This window comes from Cotesia typhae, unplaced genomic scaffold, assembly GCF_013202065.1.
Source record: "Cotesia typhae breed Kobodo isofemale line unplaced genomic scaffold, CoteBio_Ctyphae contig_22, whole genome shotgun sequence".
In the NCBI taxonomy this organism is placed as follows: Eukaryota; Metazoa; Arthropoda; class Insecta; order Hymenoptera; family Braconidae; genus Cotesia; species Cotesia typhae.
This window is the reverse complement of record NW_027423728.1, coordinates 5082892-5089661: the sequence shown is the minus strand read 5'-3', so window position 1 is coordinate 5089661 and position 6770 is coordinate 5082892. Positions and strand designations below refer to the sequence as shown.

Genomic DNA, 6770 nt, shown 5'->3' with positions numbered 1-6770 from the left:
TTTAAATTTCATGGTTGATGATCATGCTGATGACAAAATTAATTTGATTTAAGAAAAATCAGAGCACCTGACATGCATTCGGAAGATCCGGGTTGAAATCCCGGCTTGGTCTAATCCCCATATTTTTTAAATTAAATAATTAAAACTAAGATAAAATTTATTTTTTCATCCGTAAAAAAATTTTTAAAAGTAAATTCTATTTTCTTATTAAGAAAAAAAAATTAAAAACACTTTGCACATCAGTTAAATCTTTTTAAATTGCTTTTCTTAACAAGAGTTGACAAAATTACATAAAAATTATGTATGGCTCTCTTAAAAACGAGAAGAAATGGAATAAAATAATGAGAAATAAAAGTAGGTAAAAAATTCTGCAAATAAGGAATCGGTTTGTTGAAAACAATGAGTAATAGGTAATTGATAATAGATAATGGCCAATGACAAGTAGCAAAAAGAAGTAACTAAATACATAGACAATCTAATGCCATGAGAAAGACTAACGCTGCCCGCAAGACTTGGTAATTTCATCCGCTCACGAAGACTATAAATGTATAAATAAATATATGGGATAAAAATAAAAATAATAATGAAAGATCTTGAAGGAGAGTGTGGATATCTAGGTCTCTTGGAGCTGGACACTAGGTGGAGAACTTTAGTACTTCCCTTTCACTTATACTTAGTTCCGAGCGGCAGAAAAATTAGCAACACTTACAGTAAATAGTAAAGTGGATTCTCAATTCTAGATTATAAATTCTAATGGATAAATAAACTTACATTAGGTTTGTCTACGCTACCTTTCTTGATATGACTTGCAGTTTCCCGGCATGAGTAACCGATCATTTTTTTAATTCGGATAATTAATTTTTTAATTGCTTACATTATTGCTAAGTATCTTTGTGGGTCAGAATTTTAGATTACAGATGTTGGATAAGTTAAGTTTAGCATTAACTTTAATGATTTTTGTTATTTTTATTTTTATTTTTATTCTTACTCTGCATTTTTAAATTATATTACGGATATGAGATTTTTAATCTCCGTTCTCATGATTTTAATAGAAATTTTCTTATTTTAAGAAATATTACTCAGTTAACTGCAGAATTTTTAATTTAATTAGACAAGAAATTTTAAAAAATTCTAAATTTTTATAAAGTTCAATTTTGAATTCCATTCTGAAAGAAATTTTTTTTTAGGACAATATAAGATAAGTTACAGTTACTAATTATTATGGTAGCAAAGGAATAATTTTAGTGTAATTTTTCGTATAAAATTATTATTATTTTTATTATAAAATTAAAACTAATTAGTTGCCAAAATATTTTCCAAATCTTTAAAAGTTTATCACGAAAAAGATTGTGTATAATAAAATTCAATGGGTTATTTCAATAAATTCTCATTGTTATTTTTACAAATTTTTTTTTATTACTTCAACAAATTGTCTTTGTTTCTCCAAAAAATTCTTTTTGCTATTTCAATAGAATAGTTTTGATATTTAAACAAATACCAACTAAAAGATTTTGCTACAGTAACAAAACTGTTTTGTTGTTATAACATATCAATAATTTGTAATAACTTAAATTTTGTTATTTTAACAAATTAATTTGTTACCACAACATATCTTAGATAATCTTAAAAACATTTTTTTCTGCGTGTTTAAAAAATATTGTGGATATTCCGCAACTAACACGAAATCAGAAGCGAAAGTGAGCAAAAAATGACAGTTCCTTACAAAATAAATAATAAAAAAGAAAAAGGAAAAAAGAACAAGCAAATAGGTACATTGACCATTTGAACTGATATTAAATATACATTGCAAAACGTCATGCATTAATAACACATTATACATATATTTAATAACAAAATAAACATGATATCCTAGACAGACCCCCACTTGCCTTTCACAAAATAATTCAGTAATAACAGCAGTATATTATGTAAGTACCATGCAAGTGTATGGAGGATATAAGTAGGTTTTTATTTAACGATTTTCTGATTTGAAAATGAATAAAAGTAAACGAAGCAAGGGAGATACTTGCAATCCTCAAGGCCCGTGTATCCGGTCATTCTATTCGCGGATCGATCTCAGTCTTATACATAACATTTTAGCACATTGTTCCTCGTACAATAATGACTAGGATGCATACATAACACATGCATTATATTGTATTATGTACCGCGAGATAACTACAACCTGACGAGGGGTTAGCTAGAGAATAAATGCCTCGAATGATGAATGAAGAGGGCGTTAGAGATGAAGAGAAACTCGAGAATTCCATGATAATGATTAAATAAAAGATTTTCATCTCCTTCAACACCAAGTAGAACTTCCGTTTCTTTATCCTTATAATTTTCTTTCATACAAACCGGCATTGTTTTATACATCCTTTTATGGTAACAGTTTTTACTTTTACGTGTCAATTTACACTCAGATTACTTATTTAATGTTTCAGTGACCTTTCTTCTTAATATATTAACTTGATATATCTTTTAGAGACTATTTTTCTACTATATATAAATTTGTAAATTTTCTGCTTTTAGAGGTCAAATTTAAACTGCTAAGACAGTTTAACGTGTACAAAAAAATATTTAATTTTATTTATTTTCATTAAAATTTTTGCGGTAGTTTCTGAAATTTAAAGTTATTTATTTTTGCTTGAATTTCGATTTACCTGCACGTGCACTGAAAAAAAAACTAACTTGAATCAAGAGAAAAATTCTTGAACCAAGAAAATAATTTTGAAGTGTTTAATTGTCTTCAATCAAGATGAAAAATTTTTGAATTAAGTAAAATTTACTTAAACCAAGAAAAATTTCTTAGTTTAAAAATTTTCCTACTCAAATCAAGAAGATGAAATTCTTTATAATTATTTACTTGATTCAAGTAAATTTTTTTTTCTGTGTGCATGTCTCCATTTTTTAGAACAATTTTTGACGCAATTTTAATGTTAACTGTGAACTCAATTAAATTTTAGATTAAATACAAATAAAAATATTTTTTCTTATGCATTATTGCACGACTCATGATGCAAAATAAACTAAATCATTAAAATAAACTCAAAACTTGTTCCTGACAAGCAATAGAAAAATTTGCAAGCTTGGAAATAGAGCAATGAAATATTTAAGTAGTTTTTTTTTTTTTTTTTTTTTTTTTTTTTAAATATACTCGTTTTGTTCCTTTCAAGTTTCGGTATGTTATAAGACTATCTAACTCGATTTTAATAAATTATAATTATTTATTGTTCATAAAATATACACGAAAATTTTTGTTCTTTTTGCACATACGAATTATATTATCCGCTAGAGCTAAGTTAAATAAGAACAATACCGCGAAATATTTGTAATTTAAATTATATCAATATTTATTTATAAATTTTCATCTTTTTGCCCTTTACTCTATTAATTAGCAATATAATTTTAATTTTTATAAATTGTGAATCGTCTTTTGGATTTTCCAATACGGAAAAAAAATATTTTTAAAATTACTATCCAACGTATCCTCAAATGACGTTTCCTTAAAATGATGACGATCCGGATTTCTGATTTAAGGAATCATTTGTTCGACGTAATTATTAAGCATACAGAAAATAACTCTTGTAAATATATGTAGTTTCGTCAAAACAGGCAACGTGAGGATCTGTATAGTTGAAGTAATCAATTCGGAAATTTTCGGAAAATTATTTAATCTCAAATTGACTAAAATTAAAAAATAAATAGAACAATAAACAGAAGTGTGCATTCTTCTTCTCGTATGATGGAATGCATTTTACTTTGAAGGCGGGTCGCTTTCTCTAAGTAAAAAAAATATAATAGAAGCCTGACATGAAAAAAAGTACAATGACTTCATTATGTTAAGCTTGTTTGAGTTTTATTATTAATTTAGTGTAATTTATTTTTATTATTAATTTTCTAATCATACGGAAATTTATCATATTATGATTAAGCGTTTTTTCAAGCTTACTCGGTTACTGTTGTTACTATTGTTGTTGTTATTCTTTAATATATAAACTAAAGACGGAATTGATTACAAAGTGAATCGACCGGCACGAGTCAACCGGCACGACGCAAGAAATCGTGACACGGATTTCGAATTTTTCTAAGTCGAACGATAAATATCTTTTCCCTAGACTGTACACTGATACACAATAGAGTACAGTTTGATACAGGATTTAATGTGGGTTTATCATGTAATCCTGTTTTTTTGGCCTTTGCATTTTTTTTAATTTGTTGTTTTGTTCTCTTTCAATTTGTTTGATTTTATAAATTTTTTTCATTTTTTTTAAATTCTATTGAATGCTGAGAAAATATTTATTAGTTACACAGAATCGAATTGTCCGAAGGAGTAAAAGTGAATGGCAATATTAATTCGCTTGTATGATCACCATTCAATAGAGAGTATGTTTCTCACGGCGACCTATGACTCATATTTTTGTCATTCTGTAACGATTATCTAATGATTATTACTCTGAATAATTAGTACTCTGTGAGAAAATTATGAATCAGAAGAGGCCTTATAATATTTCAATTACTTATGGACAGTTATTTTTTTATTATTCATTAATTTAATAAAAGAGTTTTGAAAGCTTTTAGTGCGAGATTTTTAATCGGACCAACTTAATCGCTTATATTATAATTTATCATTCACCATTTATTTTATTTATTTCTGTCTAATTTATTCTTCTGCCTCCACAAAATTTAAATTTAAAAAAACTCTTTAATATTTCAAAATAAAAAATATATTTAATTACTTTTCTTAATTGATTCATTTCTTTAATCATTTTTTGCGCGCATGATTATGTGTTAATGTGTACTTTAATTTTGTCAATATAGTAATTATTCATCGATATATTTTAAATATATTTATATGTATAAATTGTGTAATGTAATTGTAATGATCCAATGAAGAAAGAACTTATTGAAGACTTTAAAATTTGTCAGAAGAGAGTTTAAAAGAGATAGAAAAAATTGTATACACTAAAATATTCAATAATTACTTTATTAGGTAGTTTTTAAAATTAATTAAGTAATTAATTAATACTAACTGGTAGACAAATACAAAACAGAGAGTAGAAAAATACATAGAAAAAAGACTATAATCTGACTATAATATCAATGTATAACACTCGTTAATACAATTTCTGTTTTAATTCATAAAAAAAAAAAAAAAAAAGTCTAATTACTCAATCAACTATCTCAAATGAAAATAAATGCGTGTAAGTGTCAAGTGTGTGAGTAGTTTTTATTAAAAAATACTGAATTATGAATGAAGCACTTAAATAGGTTCGTTGATAAAAAAATTTATGATAGTTCGTTATTTTATTTATTGATTTCAATATTTATAATTAATTAGATTGTTTGATAAAGAGAAGTTTGAAGAAGATCGACTAATTTCGTCGAGATAAATATTTTTATTTTTTCATATAAAATTTTTTTATAAAATAAAAAAATCACCTAATAGTTTCTAATAGAAATTCCTAAAACAGAAAGTATCAACACCCATAACAATGACAATAGTTATACTATAATTACATAAATTTTCTACGGACTATTCACCAAATTTCTCTAGATCTATGTAGCGCTCAACAAATAACTCAAAATGCTAAATTACCAACTACAAGCGTCTACTTGATACTTAATACTTAATTCTTCCATTAGCGGTGCAGTCTGTAGTTAAACAAAAGTACAAGTAGTCATATTAAATCTAAATATAAATAAAATAAAAGTTAACTATAGCATTCATCAGATCTTAAGATAAGAGAAATATTTAAACGTGATTTTACACCGCAGAATGGTAATCTGCCAGAGGTTTCGCGGATTTAACTCAGTAAGTCGCGTTACTTATCCACCTATACCACCAAAGTAACCAAAGGTTAAATGACTAGTTATTAATATAATATAATATAATAATATGAAGACGAGCTTGAAGCTTGTTAAACCCGCAACGAACAGATGAGCAATGAACTTGACCGGAAGTAGGTCACGATTCTTCACTATTGCTATTTATATTTTAAATTCCGCAATAATTATTATTATTATATATTATATATATTATATATTATATCGCGAACGTGGCTCACCATGCGAAACTATTTTCTCTGTTATTATTTTTTATTATAAATTATTTTATTAACCATACCATAATATATTTATGGATTCGAGTTTTCATTAGCATTTAATTCATCGCTACTTAACTTATTATTCATTATTTATCATTTCATTGCCTTATTACCCTATAAATAGTTTATTTTGTTGACTTTTGTGATCGACATTAAAGATAATGAGTCTTGGTCTGGATCTCACCAATGAAAAATCATCTAAAATGATAATAATAATCGGGCGGTATTTAAATTTAAATTAAACATTCCAACTGTTAACTTTTAACTTATAGCGATACTTAACCGAGTAGAGTGCTTTATTTAGTTTTTAATGGATGATAGATTGAGATCGTAATTGAAAAGTGTTCTCGGAGAATTTTAAATGTCTATATATATATTGTAATATATAATAATGTTTAATTTTATTTATAGGCGCAGTGAGTTTAAGTTGTTATTGGTGAGAGGTAAGAGTATGATCTTACTTTCACTTCTTGGGTATGTGGACCCAGACAAAAAAAAAATTTATATTCATGTCAGATGTATGTATGTATGTATATAGATCTTGAGACATTCATATTTATGTCGATGTTAAATTAAATATTCATTTTTTCTGGTTAAAGATAAATTATTTTATTGATATTATTTGTTAGAAAACTGTTAGAAATTTTGCTTGATTTTTTAAAT

The 6770-nt window shown here is 26.0% G+C and overlaps 1 long non-coding RNA gene across 1 annotated transcript in view; it reads left to right on the top strand.

The window, feature by feature from the left end:
* The window catches only part of LOC141524467 (uncharacterized), a 57716-nt gene that overhangs the window by 44758 nt on the left and 6188 nt on the right, over positions 1–6770 (top strand). The gene's annotated exons all lie outside the window — the stretch shown is intronic.